Source organism: Pinus tabuliformis, chromosome 4_1, assembly GCF_031772625.1.
Source record: "Pinus tabuliformis cultivar Carrire ecotype Pingquan chromosome 4_1, CPIR1, whole genome shotgun sequence".
In the NCBI taxonomy this organism is placed as follows: Eukaryota; Viridiplantae; Streptophyta; class Pinopsida; order Pinales; family Pinaceae; genus Pinus; species Pinus tabuliformis.
Window position 1 is genome coordinate 743,176,125 of NC_142303.1, and position 22,690 is coordinate 743,198,814.

General features: G+C 32.2%; 1 pseudogene; it reads right to left on the minus strand.

The window, feature by feature from the left end:
- Positions 1 to 4,281: 4,281 nt before the first annotated feature.
- Positions 4,282 to 6,100, minus strand: LOC149178290 (NAC domain-containing protein 92-like; annotated as a pseudogene).
- Positions 6,101 to 22,690: the final 16,590 nt, after the last annotated feature.

A 22,690-nucleotide genomic window follows, 5' to 3' on the forward strand; every position in this document is an offset into this window, starting at 1 on the left:
GTTCCCCAGTATCATCGCCAATTTGTTATATGGAATTTATACATACAGATAAATATATCTTCACTAATTGGGTAGTTACACTTAGAACCACTGAAGCAAAGATGTTTAAACTTTTCCTACAATAAATAGATAAGATAAAGGAACCTACTTGTGATCCTTCACTTCCTTTGATCTCCTTTGAGTTGCTCCCGTTGCTCCCGCTCAAACTGAATTCGCTCAATTGGTACCAAAAAACATAAATAGAAGACAACAACAATCAAATAATATGAACTATTGACAACATTTGAACATACATTAATCAAAGATATAGACAAAAGTATTGGAAAAGGAACAAACAACTTTATTGATTGATAAAAGAAGAAGTTACACCTAATTTGGTTTGATCTCGTGTCACTCATCTAGCTTAGTCCAAGCCCTCATCACACCAATATCAACATCAATCCATCAACATAAAATTACTTTGACAGTGATTTCAAGTCTTTAAACCAACAATATTTCTCTATAATATCCAAGCTCTTTGGCTCTATGATGGGAGGCCAATTTATAGATGAATCCAAGTGGTTTTGTCATTAATATGGAATTGAATGGTTTTCCATAATTGGATGATTAGTTTTCATGTTCGAAGGGATGATAGGATAGAGGATTAGATGATCCAAGGCTATCCTAAGTCGAGCTCATCTTGATAGCATAGGAGTTGGGTTCCTTCTAGAAGGCTCTATAAAGGAGGAATATATTGAGGATCCAATGAACATTTCAAGGATTCTGGTCCAGCACAGGCTTGAGTGGGTTTAGGTTCTCTGCAATGTAGCGTTGAATGGCGCTACCTTCTCTGCAGAGAACTTACCCTTGACCAGGGTGCGCTAGTGACCCAAGGAAGCACTTCAGTAGGATTTGAAGCAAGGAAATTCTCATGGATGAAAGCACTTAATGAGGTGGCATGTCTAGGGCATGTAGCAACTGAATTAGGGTTTGATAGACCTATTTACAATGATCTAATCATCGGGAGTGATGTTCCCAAATAGACCTGTAACACTCACATGAGAGTCTTTGGATGTGTGGCATATGCACTTGTCCCGGATGAGTTGAGGAAGAATTTTGACTCAAAGGGTAAGAAATGCATATTTGTTGGATATAGTGATGAATCCAAGGCATACAAGCTCTACAATCCATCAACCAAGAAATTCATAATCAGTAGAGATGTGCAGTTCATAGAAGAGGAAGCATGCAATGGACATTTAGAGAAGATAGTCAATGTTGAAGAATGTATACTGCATGAGGACGAAGAGGAATTGACAACAGCAACCAATTCCTCAACAGTGACTCCCTCTACTCATATTCAAGCACAACAAAGTTGGAAATAAGTAACACCATCAAAAAATAATAGGACAACATGACATAGTCAAGAAAGTGATTCTCCAAGCATGCCACAAAGAGAAACACCAAGTTACATGTCAAGCCCATCTTCAGCAAGCACAAGAAAACCAAAATTCAGAAATTTAAATGAGATTTATGAGCAAGATGTAGTTTATAGTAGCATTGGTCTACATTCCTTATTTCCATTATTTTATCATATATATGACCCAATCCATTTTGAGGATGTAGTCAAAGAAGAAAAATGGGTTACGACAAGGGAGGAAGAAATAGAAGCAATAAAAAAGCATGACACATGGGAGTCAATGAACCTTCCGCAAGAAAAATAAGTTATTGGAGTGAATTGGGTCTATAAGACCAAGAATAATGTCAATGGTAATATTGAAAGGCTAATTGTCAAAGGATACAAGAAGAAACATGAAAGAGATTATACGAAGATGCTTGTGCTAGTCGCGAGGATGGAAACAGTGTGTACAGTTGTGGCGATTGTTGTGCAACATAAATGGAAAGTGTATCAAATGGACATAAAAGCAACGTTCTTGAATGGAGTGCTGAAAGAGGAAGTTTATGTTGGACAACCGCCTCGTTATGAGGTAGAAGGCCAAGAAGACAAGTTGTATAGGTTGAGGAAAGCTCTTTATGGGCTGAAGCAAGCACCACATGCATGGTATAGCAGGATAGATGCTTACTTGTTGGACAATGGTTTCAACAAATGTGTTGGTGAGCCTACTCTTTACATCAAAAAGAGTCATGGTAAGCTTCTTATTATTGTCTTGTATGGAGATGATTTAATGTTTAGAGGCAGTGACGATTTTGTCATCGCTGATTTCAAATAAGTCATGAAGAGTGAATTTGAAATGATTGACTTGGGATTGTTAAGGTATTTTTTGGCCATAGAAGTGAAGCAAACAGAAAATGGTGTTTTATTTCCTAGGCAAAGTATGTAGCAGACATTTTGGAGAGGTTTAATATGGATAATAGCAAGCCCGTACCAACTCTAACTATCATGCGATTGAAGTTGGGCAAAGAATATTGTAGCGACAATATCAATCCGACATTATACAAAAGCATGATAGACAACTTGATGTATTTGACCGCCACTAGGCTAGATATAATATATGCAGTGAGTGTGTTGTCGAGGTTCATGGAGACACCCAAGGAAACACATTGGCAAGAAACCAAAACAATTCTAAAATATGTAAATGGCACAAAGGAATATGGTATTTTGTACGCCGCAACAAATGATTTCAAACTCGTTGGTTACACGTACAGTGATTGGGCAGGAAGTGTTGATGACAGGAAGAGCACATTAGGATATGTTTTTCATTTGGGTTCTCAAACCATTTCATGGGCCTCCAGGAACCAGCCAATAGTGTCAGAGTCAACAACAGAAGTTGAATATGTCGTTGCAATAGCAGCAGCGTGTCAAGCATTTTGGATGAGAAGGATGTTGGGGAATCTTCACCACGACCAAGAGGGAACAACAACTATTTTCTGCGGCAACATTTCAGCAATTGCATTGTCAAAGAATTAGGTCATTCACACGAGGACCAAGCATATTTATGCTAAATATAATCTTATTAGACAGTTGATTAACAATGGTGAAATTGTGTTACAGTAGTGCAGGTCACAAGAACAATTTGTTGATATTTTCACAAACTCATTAACATGTGAAAATTTTGTTTATCTGAGAGATTCTTTAGGAATTGTCAATGGCAACAATTGTGATTAAGGGGGATTGTTGGAAATATTAATCCCAACCACCATATTAAACAAACCCACAAAAACCACACTTGTCAGATAAATTTTGAAGGTTGTGATTTTGTTTGCACACGGAGGGACTGAAGTTATGAGAAAAAGTACAATGCTGACCATTCGACAACACATCAGATAGTTAAAGAACTTAATATAGTGTCTGTAGAATGTAAGTTCAAACATTTATAGTGCAACTCTTGCATTCCACAACCTCTGCAAGTTCAGAAAATCCCTCATTTTGTATAATCACTCATCGTGTGTCTTAATTATTTTCTCTATCATGCATAAATGTGTCAAAGATGCATGTTTTGGATAAATATGAATGTAAAAGTCATTTTGTAAGAGAGAAAGTCTAGGGTATAAGTCTAAGAGGTGAGGAGAAAATCGCACTAAGATATTTTGTTTCCACCATTTACTAAGGGAATGCATTTTCATATGTTTTATATCATAATCTAAAATATGGTTTGTTGTGATATGGTTAGGGTAAATCATAGTAAGATATTTTGTTTCCACCACTTACTAAGAGAATGTATTTTCATATATTTTATATCATAATCTAAAGTATGGTTTGTTGTGATATGGTTTTAAGCTTTCACTACTAGCAACCATTTTGTTTTTACTCTATTTTGGCATGAGTAAATTTCTCTATTTTATTTAAGCCTTTGTCGAGTTGGGATTTGCTTGCCCCAGCTGAAAATTTGCTTGCCACAACTGATTTGTTGAAGCAAACTCCTCTCCTTTGCACCTTATCAAAATTTCTAACAATACCAAGAAATTTGAGGAGCATATATGATGCACAGATTCACTAAAAGCAATTGGTATATTACTCACATAAAATCAAAATACAATCCACATAAATAGTGTCCATAAGATCTAAAAAGATCCAAACAAAAAACTGATTATTGAGAAAAATTCTCAACAAAACTCAACAACCAACAAACTCAATCTTACCTATAATAGCAAAACCGTCGCGAGAGGAAACAGCAAAACCGTCACGAGAGGAAACGCTTCCAAATTAAGATGGTATCATCCCCTCAAACCAAATGTCTTTTAAACGCAATCACCCTCGAGTTATGCTCTCTTCGTCTCGCGCTATGCAGCAAGAAGATCATGATACATATACATACGCAATCCTTTTTTAAGTTGTCATTAAAATTAATGCTTTCTGATATACCAGAGAGAACGTAAGTCCACTGGAGGAGCTGCTCAAGAAACAAGTTGATCAAGTGATCTATCCAATAGATTACAGACAACAGAAACCTTTTCATGTTTAATATATGAACTCAAACACGTATCCCATCGGCCTTTTAAATAAGTTACAATATCTCTTGAGAGAGGCCATCGTTAGTCCACTGACGACTGGTTACTTAATTATTAGCTCCGACACTACTGTTATTGCTTAATGTTTTATGATGTAAGCTAGAGCTAGAAAATGGCTCCACTGGAATTCCTGCGGACTGGCCTACCCGGACCTTTGGAACAACGTTTGAAGAGTGCAGAGCAGAAAAATATGCATCTGTGGGAAATCCCAGGTTTGTATAGTTAAAGCTTATAGGCATATGTGTATCGCATGCTATAGAGGGCTGTAAATCCGGCATCTGCTGAATGCCCGGTTGCTGGTCCAGTTTTGCGCTAATTTGATCCCATCCGATATTGGAAACTGAGAAAAGTGTATTTGTTGGGATCTCATTCATATTAATCCTCTGATCATTTACCATGAGATTGTGCATATTTGAAGAATCCTCCTTGAATCTATCCGGTTCAAATACTTGATCAGAAGAATAATGATATTTGGAGCTGCTGCCACTTTGAATCCGATGAAGATGGTGAGCCTTAGGTTTCATATGTATGGAGAAGCAGGACTCATCATGAACATTTGCGGATCTTGTTTTCTGATCATTTTCTGCAGTTGTGTTGCGAGGGGACTCCAAGAGTGAAGGAAACGATGGAGAGCCCGGTAGATCAATATATGCGTCACTGCCCATCAGCCCTATGGAACTCCTCTTCACCACAGCACTCCTTTTAAAAATTCTGCATACTACCCATTCAACCTGCACCAAGTCCAAACATATACATATCAGATATCATAGTTGTTTGAGTTCAATTTTATTTCTTTTGCACCAGGAGAGGTTTTTTACAGCTCCCGTGGGGAAGATCCGGTGTGTTTGTAATGCCAATAAAATTATAAAAAATCTTAAACCTAAATGTACTATTATTTATCGAGGTGAAAACGTTTATTCGGGTTTAGACTTTCAGTTTTTTCAAATCACACTGTTTAAAAATCCAGAGCTATATGAACATATATATTGTTTCTAAATTGTATCATGGTACCTTGCAGTTTTTGGGGAGGGAATGACAGGATAATTCGCGTTGAACACGATACTCATGCATGACCCAGTTGGTTTTCTCCGCTTTGGGAGTTCTGCCCTTGTAGAAAACCAGCGTCCTCTTCATTCCAACCAGTGCAGATGATCGTGAACTGAACACCTCTCGATCCTTGCCTGTTGTTTTCCAGTATCCAGTCTCTGTGGCTCTATTGGTGCGAAGGCCTCTGGGATACTTCCGATCCCTAAGGCTGAAAAAGTACCATTCCTTCTCACCAATTGTAGCTTTTGCTGCACATACATTACCATGAGTTGTGATAGCAGAATTCTTCAAATATAAGTTCGGCTTCGCCTCTAACCAAATAAAACATTGAAACAAATTATGCTATTAAAACTATGTACTAGTTCATGATAAAATATTATATAATGGGGATAAGTCAGTTATATATACCTGGTAGATCCCAAGGGTCAGACTTGTTCAAGTTGGCCTCTGTAACTGCACAACTGGAGAAGGTGCTGTCCAAAATCTTGTTTGTCAGATAGTAAGTAACCAGTTCCTCATCAGTAGGATGAAACCTAAAGCCCGGCGGCAGCTGGCTGTTTTCGTGATCCTCGTATGCATTACTCATCTGGTTCAAGGTCGATTCCATTGCGAACTCGGTATCTCCTATAATGTAATAATATATCTGGTTCTTATTGATGTACTCTGTGCCTCCCATTCCAAAGCTTTGATCGCTCTGTAATGCACTATTTCCTTAGGGAAAGGAAAGGAGATTAGATTCAGTACTGAGACGCATTACCAAATATGTGATGGTAACAGCGCAATAAAGCCCGCTGCCGTAGAGATATCAACAATTATCACTTCATATATAAAGAGGAGAAGAGAACAAAAACTGCGGCCACGAAAGCCAACATAAACTGGCATTACAGTTGTTACCCATCATGACTGCGGCATCGAACATTTTTAAGATCATCCGAAACCTTGACCCACCGCCTTCGATGCTGTCCTCCAGTTGTATGGTCCTCGGGCAACGCTTTAATAGGAAGACTATTGACCCTAAACCATGTTGGGGAGTGCAAAACCCAGGCTTGGTATCTCGACCCATGCAAAAATGCAGCAATCAAGCAATCGTAGCCGCTGACCAATGCTAAAAGACGAACCAAAGTCGCTCGTGATGTGATGTTATGTCATCTAATTGGTTATGCATCCGATCATTTAGAAGCTTGTCGAAACATTGGCCTTCGTCGAAGGCAAAATTCCTTGACCTTTTAGATCTGCTACTTTGTGGTAAGTAACCGCTGTGATCTTTCCGACCTTTTCACGCATTATATTTTGGTGTTTTTCGTATTTTTAAAATAATGATGGTGTATATATTTGTAAATTGGATTGTGAAATATTTGTTATTATTATTCATTCATTTTGATTTTAGATACTTTTATAAATTCTTTTTTAATGTAAAATTTATTTTTATTTACATTTAGGTTTTTTCAGTCTCTTTTAGTTTCAAATAGATTTAAAGTTAACGTAAATTTATGTTAATTTTAAGTAACATAATAATAACAAACATATTTTAACTAAAGCATTTTTTTATTTTTACTTGTTTTATATAATATATGAATAGATACATAATTATCATTAAAATATTTTATTTATGATTCACATTTTTCACATTAAAATATTAATGCATGTCTCTTCATAACAAACATATATCCATAGGATATAATCTGTCTTTTTTTTTCTATATATATCGTAATATATAGATAGAGTGAATTATTTTTATTAATAATATTTTTAAATATTACATATCTATTTATTTGTTTCTTTATATGTATGTATGTATATAGTAAATTATTTTTGTTATTAATATTTGTTTAAATGTTACATGTGGAGACTATATTAAACATTGACGTAATACAAATTTTCCTATATATTGAATTAGAAAACACTTATTATTGAAATAAGTTTATACTATTCTTTTATTAATATTTTAAAGTTTATATATCAACTCCATATTACGAATGAAATAAATTATATTTTATTTATGGTTGACTCTCAATTTTTTGTTTGTTATTAATATATTTTTGTTTTAAATAACACACTTCAATTGGGCATCAAATGAATTACACATCATGTGTCATCAATTATATTGCTTTTACATGTGAGGTGTCATATTTCATATTATTTTTATATTTTATAATATTCCATGAGGATTAAGTCTCAGTATTTAATTTGAGTGTAAACTTAAAGCTGAAATTGAAGTACATAATTTATGGGTGACATTGATTTTTTTTGTTATTACAAATTTTAAATTTCTTATTAAAAAATTATTATGTATTATTTTATTATTTTTAGTTTAACTTTACATGAAAACATCTCCCATATACTTCTCTTTTCAATAAATTGTGTTTTGTATTTGTAAATTTGATTTTGTAATTTGTAAACAATATAGGTTCATCTTAATTTTGGATCTACTAATCATGAGAACAATCAAATTTTTCGAAATACAAATAGATTTTTGAGTGCAAACTTGAAAAAATATTTGCATCTAGAGAGATTTGATTGCTCTCAACTTCTGGTAGATCCAAAATTAACACGGATTTATGCTAATTTTGAGCAAAACACTAATAACATGTTTTAACTATAAGCAAAATTTTCACTTGTTTTATATAATATACACATAGATACATGCTTGTGATTAGGACACTTTATTTATGATTCAAATTATTCTTATTAAAATATTAATACGTGTTCCCTTATTGTGAACATATACAATAGGATATAATCTCAATCTCTCTCTCTAATTATCTATAATTATTTTTTGTTAATAATATTCTTTAAAAATATATATATATATATATATATATATATATATATATATATATATATATATTTGTCATTATCATTTTTAAAATGTTACATGTCAATTCCAACTTCATATTAAACATTGGAGGAATATATAAATTTGTTTCATATATTGAATTAGAAAGCACATGCTAAGGAAATAATTCTACATTAATTTTTTTATTACTAATATATTAAGAATGAAATAAATTACACATATTTTTTGGAATAGATAGTGAAAATATAAGAAAAAATTCATTAAAAGCACTTTATTTTTGTCTATTATAATATTTTATTAAAGGTTGAAGTTCATTTTTTTTATTAATATGTTTTTGTTTTAAATATTATATGTCAAATGCACACAAAATAAATTACACATGATGTAATATCAATAATAATATTTACATGCCATCTGTCAACTCCATATTTTCCTCATTAAAATTAATCTACTTCCCTTTAATTTATCTCTCCTTATTAACTTAATGAAAAATCAAAGTGAATACTGAAGTACATTATTTATAAATAAGAATATCTTTACAATTAATCACATCATTAGGACTCCATATTTTCCTCATTAAAATTAATCTACTTCCCTTTAAGTTATCTCTCCTTATTAGCTTAATGAAATATCAAGGTGAATATTGAAGTATATTATTTATAAATAATAATATCTTTAGAATTAATCACATCATTAGGATTTGGTCGACCTTTAGAACGAGCGAATATGATTCATCATAAAAGATGCATTAGGGTCAAGAATTAGGCCTTAAGAATTAGTTGTAGAATTAATTAAAATAAAATTTTAATTATAAACTAGTTGTTGTATATTAGCCATTATTAATTTAAACATAAAAATTAATAAATTAAAATTTAATTAATATATAATTAAATATAAAAATTAATTAAATTAAAATTTGAAAGATAAAAATATAAATGAAATAAAAATTAATTTCAAAATATCAAATTCAAATATAAAATCATAAAGTCAAATTAAAAATTTAATTAAAATTATATTAAAATAAAAATTAATTAAAATCAAATTCAAATATAAAGTCATAAAGTCAATAACTCTTAATAGGTCAAACGCTAAAGAGTAATCCTAAAATTAATATTATTATTAATCAATTAATTAATTTTTAATTTTATATACAAAAATAAAACAAAGAATTTGCAATAATAAAATTCATAAAATAAGAATTTAAAACGAAAAGAAATAATTAAAGAAAATAACTATTTCTTTACCAATTAATTAAAAAAGAAATAACAAAGGAATCAATAAGAGAGTGTTGAAATCCAATTCTCACTCAATTTCCAACCATCCTCTCTATTGGGGTTGATTTCATGCTTGTCAATCTCAATAGCCTCTCTTAGTTTCTCATGTGGTGGAAGTGACCATCAACCCTTGGAATGACCTTTACATCCTCAAAAATTAATTAATTTATTTATTAATAACTAGAATTTGCACCAGATGTTGCAAATGAAACACGGTAAGGCATAAATTGAGGGATAATATTATAGTTTGAAATGAAATGTAATAATGTAGTTAAAGTGGTTAAAATGCCAAAGTATATATAAAGTAAGGATGAATTTTTTTCTAAAATGTTTTTGTTATATTATATATATATATATATATATATATATATATATAAGTGAGTTATGTTTTTTAGGCTTGTGGTATTAATAAAAACTGCCATAGTATGGAAAATATAAAAGGAAAACAAGAAAAAACATCACAAAAATGCAAGAGAATAGTGTCATGAATAATACATGTTGATACAAACACCAAGAATTAAGAGACAATCTTGAAAGAAGGAAAATCGCCAACAATTTATCACATAAGCAAATTTGATATTTGAAGGCACTTCCATTGGATGAAGATCAAGATTCAAAACTACAATCAAACTTGCTAGTTCAAAATTCTGTCATGTCAAAGAATTAGCTTGAAACATTTCAAATTTTCCACTTTTCAATTTTCTTCTTTGGTCACAGTGATATCAGGAGCCTTATAAGCATAGGATGTTTTAATTCATGGGCTACAACTTACTTAAAAGTGGATGTAACCTTATTTCTCTTTGTTGGATATATTTCATAGTCATTAGACACTAAAAGGTAAATGCAGTGACAAACAAAGGATTTTCAATGTTAGAAAATCAATACCCTCTTTCTTCACAAACCTTCACATCAAAACCTTGCTCTTTCCTAAAACTGCTTACAAAGCTACTGTAAAGAAAATGATACACATTTATCATGATATAATAACTTCAAAGAATAATTTTCACATTGAGAAGAATCCAGTGGTTCAATAATCAGTGGGTTTCTTTGACCTTGGCTCATAACAAACAAACAACACTATCTTTTGTTGTAAAGGGCCAGAGATACTTTCTAGCCACTAAAAATAGGGTTATTATTGCAGTTTCCCATGATAGATGCCACTAAAATATTCAAGGGGGTGCAAGTAGCCTTGGGAGTCGGATATATAAATTCAGGATCCAAAGTCTTTGTCTGCTATGCAAGGTGTTTACCTTGTGTGTTTTTCCCTTGTTGGGTGACCCATTATATAGCAAGACAATAAAAAATTTGCTTTGGTACCAACATCGGGAGCCTTATAAGCATAAGATGTTTTAATTCATGGGATACAACTTGATTAAAAGTGGATGTAACCCTATTTCTAATTGTTGTATATATTTCATATTCATTAGACAATAAAAGTTAAATGGATTGACAAATAGAGGATTTTCAATGTCAGAAAATTGGTAACCTCTTTCTTCACAAACTTTCACATCAAAACCTTTCTCTTTCCTAAAACTGCTTACAAACCCATAGTAAATAAAATTATAAACATTTATCATGATAAGCACTTGAAATAGTATTTTTCACATTGACAAGAATCCAATGGTTCAATAATCAGTGGGTTTCTTTACCCCTGGCACATAACAAACAAACAACACTCTCTTTCGTGGTAAAGGGGCAAAGATAAATGAAGGTAGCTTACAAACAGGTTGCAATATCGGTTCGTTGGTGGAGACCAATTTATAATCATTTGAGCCAAATAAACAAGTTACAAATATCAGTTCATTGGTGGAGACAAATTTATAATCATTTGAGACAAATAAATGATAGATTTAGCTTATGTATTTAAGAGTGATGGAAAGCAACTCATCATACCTTTTGTTTTGCCCACGTTGTTGTTGACTATGACAATGCTTTCATAATTTACATGCAATTTTTCCAACTATGCCAACTCAAGCTAGGAATCTACCATAGTATGGAAAATATAAAGAAAAAACAATAAAAAACATCATATAATTGCAAGAGAATAGTTTCATTTGGAATTAGGTGCAGAATATAATACACATTGATACAAACACCAAGAATTAAGAGACAATCTTGAAAGAAGGAAAATCGCCAACAATTTATCACATAGGCAAATTTGATATATGAAGGCACTTCCATTGGATGAATATCAAGGTTCCAAAATAAAATCAAACTTTCTACTTCAAAATTTTGGCATGTCAAAGAACGAGCTTAAAACATTTCAAATTTTCCACTTTTCAATTTTCTTCTTTGGTCACAGTAATACCGGGAGCCTTATAAGCAGAGGATGTTTTAATTCATGGGCTACAACTTGCTTAAAACTGGATGTAACCATATTTCTCTTTGTTGGCTATATTTCAAGTCATTAGACACTAAAAGGTAAATGCATTGACAAACAAAGGATTTTCAATGTCATAAAATCAGTATCGTCTTTCTTCGCAAACCTTCACATGAAAACCTTGCTCTTTCCCAAAACTGCTTACAAACCTATTGTAAAGAAAATGATAAACATTTATCATGATATAAGCACTTCAAAGAATATTTTGCACATTGACAAGAATCCAGTGGTTCAATAATCAATGGGTTTCCTTGACCTTGGCTCATAACAAACAAGAAACACTCTCTTTTGTGGTAAAGCGGCAAATCTACTTTCTAGCCACTAAAAATAGGGTTATTATTACAGTTTTCTGTGATAGATGACACTAAAATATTCAAGGGAGTGCATGTACCCTTTGGAGTCTGATATATAAATTCTGGATTCAGAGTCTTTGTGTGCTCTACAAGGTGTTTACATTATGTGTTTTTTCCTTGTCAGGTGACCCATCATATAGCTAGACTATCAATTTTCTTCTTTGGTAACAATACCGGGAGCCTTATAAGCATAAGATGCTTTAATTCATGAGATACAACTTGCTTAAAAGCGGATGTAACCCTATTTCGATATATTTCATATTCATTAGACAGTAAAAGTTAAATGCATTAACAAACACAAGATTTTCAATGTTAGAAAATTGGTACCCTCTTTCTTCACAAGCCTTCACATCAAAAGCTTTCTCTTTCCTAAAACTACTTACAAACCTACAGTAAAGAAAATGATAAATATTTATCATGATAAGGAGTTGAAATAATATTTTCCACATTGAAAAGAATCTAGTGGTTCAATAATCAGTGGGTTTCTTTGACCCTGGCATGTAATCAACAAAGAAAAATCTCTTTCATGGTAAAGGGGTAGAGCTACCTTCTATCCACTAAAAATAGGGTTATTATTGCAGTTTCCTATGATACTTGCCACTAACATATTCAAGGGAGTGCATGTAACCTTGGGAGTCTGATATATAAGTGCACGATTCTAAGTCTTTGTGCACCCTACAAGGTGTTGACCTTATGTGTTTTTTCCTTGTTGCATGACCCATCATATAGCTAGACTATCAATTTTCTTCTTTCATCACAATAATACAATGAGCCTTATAAGCATAAGATGTTTTAATTAATGGGATACAACTTGCTTAAAATTGGATGTAACCCTATTTCTGTTTATTGGATATATCTCATAGTCATTAGACAGTAAAAGTTAAATGCATTGAAAAATAGAGGATTTTCAATGTCAGAAAAATGATACCCTCTTTCTTCACAAGGCTTCACATCAAAACCTTGCTCTTTCCTAAAATAGCTTACAAACCTACTGTAAAGAAAATGATAAACATTTATCATGATATAAGCACTTCAAACAATATTTTTTCACATTGACTAAAATCTAATGGTTCAAGAATTAGTGGGTTTCTTTGACCCTGGCTCATAACGAACAAACACCACCCTCTTTTGTGGTAAAGGGGTAGAGATACTTTCTAGCCACGCAGTTTCCTATGATAGTTTCCACTAACATATTCAAGTGAGTGCATGTACCCTTGTGAGTCTGATATATAAATTTATGATTCAGAGGTTTTGTGTGCCCTGCAAGGTGTTGACCTTAAGTGTTTCCTCCTTGTTTGGTGACCCATCATATAGCTAGGTTATATTATCTATCTTGACCATGTGCAACATCCTCCTGGGAAATATAGATTTCCTCACACCCATCATTTAGCTAGACTATCAATTCTCTTCTTTGGTCACGATGTCAGGAGCCTTATAAGCATAAGATGTTCTAATTCATGGGATACAACTTTCTTAAAAGTGGATGTAACCCTATTTCTACTTGTTTTATATATTTCATAGTCATTAGATAGTAAAAGTTAAATGCATTCACAAACAAATGATTTTCAATGTCAGAAAATTTGTACCCTCTTTCTTCAAAAAACTTCACATCAAAACCTTGCTCTTTCTTAAAATTGCTCACAAACCTACAGTAAAGAAAATGATAAAAATTTCTCATGATAAGCACTTGAGATAATATTTTTCACATTGACAAGAATCAAATGGTTCAATAATAAATGGGTTTCTTTCACCCTGGCTCATAACGAAAAAACAAAACACTCTTTCATGGTAAAGGGGTAGAGCTAAATGAAAGCATCTTACAAACATGTTGCAAATATTAGTTCATTGGTGGAGACCAATTTATAATCATTTGAGCCAAATAAGCAGGTTACAAATATCAGTTCATTGGTGGAGACCAATTTATAATCATTTGAGCCAAGAAAATGATAGCTTTAGCTTATGTATTTATGAGTGATGGAAAGAAACTCATCATACCTTTTGTTTTCCCACATTGTGCCCGACTGTGACAATTCTTTCATCATTTACGTGCAATTTTTTCCAACTATGCCAACTCAAGCTAGGAAACTGTCATAGTATGGAAAACATAAAGAAAAAAACAAGAAAAAGCATCATAGAAATGCAAGAGAATAGTGTCATTTAGAATTAGGTGTAGAGTATAATACACGCTGAAACAAACACCATGAATTAAGAGAATCTTGTAAGAAGGAAAATCACCAAAAATTTATCACATAGGCAAATTTGATATATGAAGGCACTTCCATTGGATGAAGATCAAGGTTCAAAACTGAAATCAAACTTGCTAGCTCAAAAAATTTTCATGTCAAAGAACGAGCTTGAAACATTTCAAATTTTCCACTTTTCAATTTTCTTCTTTGGTCATAGTAATACCGGGAGCCTTATAAGCAGAGGATGCTTTAATTCATGGGATACGAGTGGATGTAACCCTATTTCTCTTTGTTGGATATATTTCATAGTCATTACACACTAAAAGGTAAATGCATTAACAAACATAGGATTTTCAATGTCAGAAAATCAGTACCCTCTTTCTTCACAAACCTTCACATCAATACCTTGCTCTTTCGTAAAACTGCTTACAAACCTACTATAAAGAAAATGATAAACATTTATCAAGATATAAGCACTTCAAAGAATATTTTGCACATTGAAAATAATCCAGTGGTTAAATAATCAGTGGGTTTCTTTGACCCTGTCTCATAAAAAATAAACAACACTCTCTTTTGTGGTAGAGGGGTAGAGCTACTTTCTAGCCACTAAAAATAGGGTTATTATTGCAATTTTCCATGATAGATGACACTAAAATATTCAAGGGAGTACATGTACCCTTGAGAGTCTGATATATAAATTCAGGATTCAGAGTCTTTGTGTGCTCTGCAAGGTGATTACCTTATGTTTTTTTTCCTTGTTGGGTGACCCATCATATAGCTAGATTATCAATTTTCTTCTTTGGTCACAATACTGGGAGCCTTATAACCATAAGATGTTTTAATTCATGGGATAAAACTTGCTTAAAATTGGATGTAACCCTATTTTTATTTGTTGGATATATTTCATAGTCATTAGACAGTAAAAGTTAAATGCATTTACAAGCACAGGATTTTCAATGTCAGAAAATTGGTGCCCTCTTTCTTCACAAATGTTCACATCAAAACCTTGCTCTTTGCTAAAACTTCTTACAAACCTACAATAAAGAAAATGATAAAAATATATCATGTTAATCACTTGGAATATTATTTTGAACATTGACAAGAATCTAGTGGTTCAATAATTAGTGGGTTTCTTTGACCCTAGCTCATAATGGACAAACAACACTCTCTTTCGTGGTAAATGGGCAGAGCTACTTTCTGGCCACTAAAAATAGGGTTATTATTGCAGTTTCCTGTGATACTTTCCACTAACATATTCAAGCGTGTACCCTTGGGAGTCTATTATATAAATTCAGGATTCTGAGTCATTGTGTGCCCTACAAGGTGTTGACCTTATGTGTTTTTTCCTTGTTGGGTGACCCATCATATAGCTAGACTATCAATTTTCTTCTTTGGTCACAGGAATACAAGGAGCCTTATAAGCATAAGATGTTTTAATTCATGGGCTACAACTTGCTTCAAATCGGATGTAACCCTATTTCTCTTTATTGGATATATTTCGTAGTCATTAGACAGTAAAATTTAAATGTATGGACAAATAGAGGATTTTCAATGTCAGAAAATCAATACCATCTTTCTTCACAAACCTTCACATCAAAGCCTTACTCTTTCCTAAAACTACTTACAAACCTGCTATAAAGAAAATGATAAACATTTATCATGATATAAGCACTTTAAAGAATATTTTTCACACTGACAAGAATCCAGCGCTTCAATAATCATTGGGTTTCTTTGACCCTAGCTCAGAATGAACAAACACCACTCTCTTTCATGGTAAAGGGGAAAAGCTACTTTCTAGCCACGCAATTTACCATGATAGCTGCCACTAACATATTCAAGGGAGTGCATGTACCCTTGGGAGTGTGTTATATAAATTCAAGATTTAGAGTCTTTGTGTGCCATGTAAGGTGTTGACCTTAATTATTTTTTCCTTGTTGGGGGACCCATAATATAGCTAGACTATATTATCTTTCTTGACCATCTGCAACATCCTCTTAGGAACTATAGATTTCCTCACCTTTGGTAAGGTTGTTATTGAGAGAAACCATAGGGTACAAGGTGAAATTCCATTAGTATGTTAAAGAGGGAAGTAAGCTCTATTCCTTGCTTGAGTCGAACTATTAGCCACTAATTCTCAGATATGCGAGTTTAGATCAAAATAACATTGGTTGTTCACTCTGTTTTCATCTCTGTTGAACTAAATTTCCACTTCCACTGCAAAGCCAAAGCAGAATCCTCAAATAAGTATCCATGCACCTCACGCACACTCTTGTATGTGGACAGGGCAGGCCCTTTCTTGGAGAAGAGACTAGAACAAGATGTCAGCCAGCCTTACTGATTGTGCATGGTATGAAGCCCTCACCTCTTCTCATTTACAGAGTGAAAGAAAGGGAGGGTCCTACAATGAGCTATTTCCCCTCTTGATATGTTTTGCAATGAGAAGAGAAGTTGGCTTGAGTCAAAGCTCTTTCTCCTTCATAAATTGAACTCCTTCAATATTGTTTGAATGAGTCAATATGATTCTTATGCTTTATCACACCGCATTTCATAGAATGGAGCATCACAATTACTCGCCAAACCCTTAAAAAATGTGATACACACTGATTTATTGTTTGAATACGCCTTGGCTAGATATTGTCTTCTAACCAGTGAAGAGATCAAGCCTTTCACGTAGAAGAGATTGAATTAAATGGAAAAATAGGGCTTATACACCTACTGATGCATGTTATGTTTTCATATAAGGTCGGGATCCCAATATTAATGCTTATCCTCCTCCGTAAAAATCTCGCCTACGAATGAATACTACGAGAATAGAAATTCTAATCGACCAATACAACTGATTATTTACGCACATTTGAACCTTTTGAATTGTTACTTTCTCTATTGCTAGTTATAAAACATGATGAATATAAGGTATTTCTAGAACCTTCAGTTCTATGTTATCAACATTATAATTCAGGTCAATGGAGTAGTGCTTCTGCAAATTAGCACACAATATTACACTCCAAATATATTCAAGTTTAAGTTTTCAAGAAAGCTTCTACCCGACAAATACCTAAATGCTCTATAATATGCCCATAAGACCAATGAAAATAAAAAAGAAAGCAACTTAGAAAGAGGTTGCAGATGTCAGTTCATTGGTGGAGAACAATTTATAATCATTTCAACCAAATAAGCGATGGCTTTAGCTTCTATATTTAAGAGTGCTAGAAAGCAACCTGTCATACTTTTTTTTCTCGTGTTGTGCCCGACTGTGACAATTCTTTCATCATTTACATGTAATTTTTCCAGCTATGCCAACTCAAGCTAGGAAACTGTCATAGTATGGAAAACATTAAAATATAGAGATATATATAGATCATAGAAATGTAAGAGAATAGTGTCATTTGGAATTAGGTGCAGAGTATAATACACATTGATACAAACACCTAGAATTAAGAGACAATCTTGAAAGAAGGAAAATCCCCAACAATTTATCACATAGGAAAATTTGATATATGAAAGCATGTCCATTTGATGAAGATCAAGTTTCAAAAATAAAATCAAACTTGTCAGTTCAAAATTTTGTCCTATCAAAGAACGAGCTTAAAACATTTCAAATTCTCCTCTTTTCAATTTTCTTCTTTGATCATAGTAATACCAAGGTTGTTTTCTTTATGTAGAAAGGATGGTTGGGAAGAACTTGTTAGGAGCTCGGTAGCATTTAGAGATGGATAGATTCCATTTGGTCACTTTAATATTTTTTTATCGGCTTTCAAATTTGGGCTATTTGGGAAGTATGTTTTCATCTGGATGTCAAAATATGAACTTAAAAAGGGAATTTCTGATAAAGATGAATGACTTTTAGCAAAGATAGGGTACCTAATTGAATTCCCAAATATCAGACTTAAATATATTCTATTCTCCCTTGTCACGCTTGATGTATGTGGACACGCTTTGTATCAATGGGCCTCCAAGAATCATAATATCTTTCTTTCTCTCCTCCTCCAAAACTACTAGTTGACTCCTTGAATTTCCCTTCCACAACTTAAGCTGAAATCATTAGTGAAATCAAAGCCTCGCCCTACAGCCCCCAAAACTTGCAATGTAGTTCTCTTTTAATATGTTGTTATTTGTCCCATGATTGAATCAAGCCTGAAAAACTACAAACACGTCTTGTGTCCCATTTAATTGATAATGGAAAGTCCCTTAATCCCTAGAATAAAATTTCAAACCAGATTTAGTCAAACCTGACGAAAACTCCAACAATTTCATGCATTCTCTTCCACAAAGCCGAAGAGCAACATTAGCCCAAGAAGATGTCAATGTCGAACGGAAAGAAAACCAGTAAATATGATGAAGGGTAGCCTGAGCACAAGAGTAAATTGGGTTCCAAGAGAAAGAAAGTTGCAGTCTGAGCAGAAGAAGAAAGAAAGAAAATCGATGAAGAAGATGATGACCTTGACAGAGAGCAACCTAAGTGGAAGAAGAAAGCAGTCTCCAGGGTAATAAACGCCAACAATGAGGCTACTAAAGAGCTACACCTCGACCTTCCTTAACTTCAGCATTCTTCAACCTTGGTTCAAGGAGAAAAACATTATCCATATAAAAAAATTAAAGAAGTCGGTTGACAGTTAGTAACTGCATTTAATGCATTGAATTCAAATCAATGGGTAATCATCACTCAATCATCTAACAAAAGATCGAATGGCCCAGATTATGACAGGGAGGAAGCTAGGGGAGCTCTTTCCATAGAGGACTGCCTTACAACGTAATAATAATATTATTCTTAAGATTACTCTTTACATTTTGGCCCCTTAACTATATGATTTTATATTTGATTTTATTAAATTTTTATATTTTAATTCTACATTTTAATTTAACTTTATGATTTTCTATTTTAACTTCCTATTTTAACCTTATTTTTTATTTTTTTGAAATTTTAATTTAATTAATTTTTATATTTTAATTGAATTTTAGTTAAATTTTAATTTATTATTTTTAATGTTAAAATAATAATGGCTAATATATAACAATTAGCTCATAACTAAAATTTTAGTTTAAGTAATTTTATAGCTAATTCTTAATGGCTAACTCTAGACCCTGATGTGGTGTTTGAAACCACAACCAAATCCTAATGATGTGATTAATCTGATATACATTCTCATTTACAATATAGATAACAAAAGTATGAGTTCTTACATCATATAATAAGCACAAAAACACTTAATTTATGATAATTTAAGATTGTTGAAATTAAAATATTCATAAATATTAGTTAAATTATTATTATTGTTGTTGTTATTATTATTAAAAATAACTAATATATTGTTTTTTTGGTCAAATCTTAATTTGTGTTGTTTAAACTAGGAGTTTCACTCCATATACGGATTTACCACCTTCAAAAATCCCTGGTGCACTTTGATTGTGAAGAGTTTACCTTTCAAACTTGTGATTTCAATGAATCATGATTCTAGACAAATTAGATTAGAAAATAAACCGAAAAACTTTCCAAAAGGTGCCACTTAAAGACAACTCATTATAAAAACATGTAATAAGATTCTAAAAAATTAATATTCACCTCCACTTTATCACGAATATTCTTAATCTATAAATAAGATTTGTTACAATACCATAGACCAATACCACAGCTTATGAATACCACATGCCCAAAAAACCACAACTCATTTAGAGTACATTTAATGCTACCAAAAATCAACACTCCCTAATGAATATTCACCTCCACTTTATCATGAAGATTCTTAAACCATAAATAAGATTTGCTACAATAACATAGGCCAATACCATTACTTATCATTGCCACATGCACAAAAGACCATAACTCATTTAGATGAAGATTCTTAAACCATAAATAAGATTTGCTACAATAACATAGGCCAATACCATTACTTATCATTGCCACATGCACAAAAGACCATAACTCATTTAGAGCACATCCGATGCTACCAGAAATCAACCCTCCCTCTTAGGGAATAAATGTGTTGTAGTAATGCAACTTACTGAAGCATCACCCTTCTCTATAACATCTCCCTCTATGGATTCATATGGTATCTTTTTAATTAATCAATGAAAAGGGAGAAAAGATCTTAATTACTTTGGAGATAAATCTCAACTTTTAATTTGTACATACTATTATGAATATTATAAAGTTTGTAAAATAGTTTGTGGATGCTAAATTTCTATCATCCACCTAGTAATTATTTATGATTAAATTAAAATTATGGAAGTTGTTATCCACAATTATTTTACTTTCGTTTACATTTTGTCTCTATAATAATTTGATGTAAAATTAAAGTAGAGATCGAAGTACATTATTTATGGTCGCCATTGATTTTTCTTGTTATTACTATTTTTCAAAATTTATTAAGAAATCATTAAGTATTATTTTATTATTTTTAAATGTAACGTTACTGATAACTCACTCATACTAAATCGTATAGCATTTCTCGAGGCAGTAAGGATATTTATAAATATTTTTCAAAACATTAAATCTATTTTTATATTTAAAACACATTTAAAATACTAATAGATTATACTTTTATTCTAAATTGTAAGATTATATTTAAACAAAAGCATCAGTATGTTTATCTTGGAATAGGCTTTAAGTGTTTTAATTTAATTGTCTATAATTATTAGATAGATGATATGGATTTAACTTTTGTAAAACATTTTTAATGGTAGTGGCAATTCAAAGGTTTGAATTTATCTCAAAAATAGTTTTGTCACTTTTGTTTTTTAAATGAAATTGATTAACTAAAAAAATGTAATATGAACAACTGTTATATGAAATAAGTTAGGGTGTACCACCCCAAAATTTCATTAAAATTACTGAGGTTACTAAGTGAATCTTCCTTAGATGTTAATTTAATTTTTAATTCATTTTGATGTTTAACATTAACTGACTGAGGGTGGAAGGCCAAGAAACATTTATTATGGTTACCTAAATTATTGGTAATACTATTTTAACAAGAATATTTTTTTTTTTGTTTTAGTTAAAGTAAATGGTTACCAAGAAAGAGTTACCTCTGCCTGAAAATGGAAATATAGGGAGGGGAAATAGAGCAAAAAAATATATCCTAGAGCTGGGTGGAATAAACCATTTGGAAGGTTTCTCAATACATTCAAAAGGATATTACTGAGATTGAGGTTGGACAGGAGTCTAGAGGCCCATGGTACTAACTATAACTGGATATAATCAAGCGTGAAAGGTTGAAACTGCTTGGGGGAGATTCTGGATGTGATTGCTAGACTCATGGATAGGAGGGGAGACTTTCCAAAAAGTGTTATTATTATTATTATGATTTTTTTTGTAGGATAACACGTAAGTAAGATAAAGAACCTTAAATATTTAGTAGTGGTCTATATATTTCTCTATAGACTTACAGGATAATAAATAAGTAATATAGAATGTTTTTAAAGATTCTAGACTGCAGATGTTATCATTAACATTCAAGTTAAACCATTAAGCAAAATAAAGGGCTCACTTTTGTGTGAAAACCCTGGAATATATGATGGAAAAATTGAATGGACATAGTGGAATTAATTGTTTTATAAATCTGAAATAGGAGATAATTCCTAGACCGTATTACTATAAATATAACCTAACAGTAAAACAAAGGAATTGCAAATATCTTTCTGACAGACTTCAGAGCAAACATAAATATTATTAGAACAACAGATTGAAAGGTTGATTAAATGTTAAACAATTCTCCTACTCTGAGTTAAGTAAGGGACATTTCAATATAACATGACAGAAAAACCCTCGATATAATATTACCTAATAAGATTCTCTATAATAAATAATCGTAGGTATACACAGTATATCTCTACAGATAATTTGACCTAAAACTTCATATCCAAATATATACTGTATACATGTAAACAAGGTCGCAAGACTTTCAATCAGAGAGGATTGAGAACAAAATAAGTATATCATATTAACATTGTATTAAATAGAGAGCACGCATAACCTAACAATTCAGAACAATCAAAGAAGCAATAAACGTTATCCGAGAGGCCATCTAGAGGCATTGTTGTCTCTTGCGTATAATTAAGAAGGAAATCATTCAACCATTCTTCAAAACAAAACCCAGAACACAGAACCACGTAAAAATACCAATACACTTAGTTTTACAACCAAATATAAGAGCATTCAACATCCAGAGCTTGTCGTATGACTAAAAAATGAGCAGTTTATACATCTATAT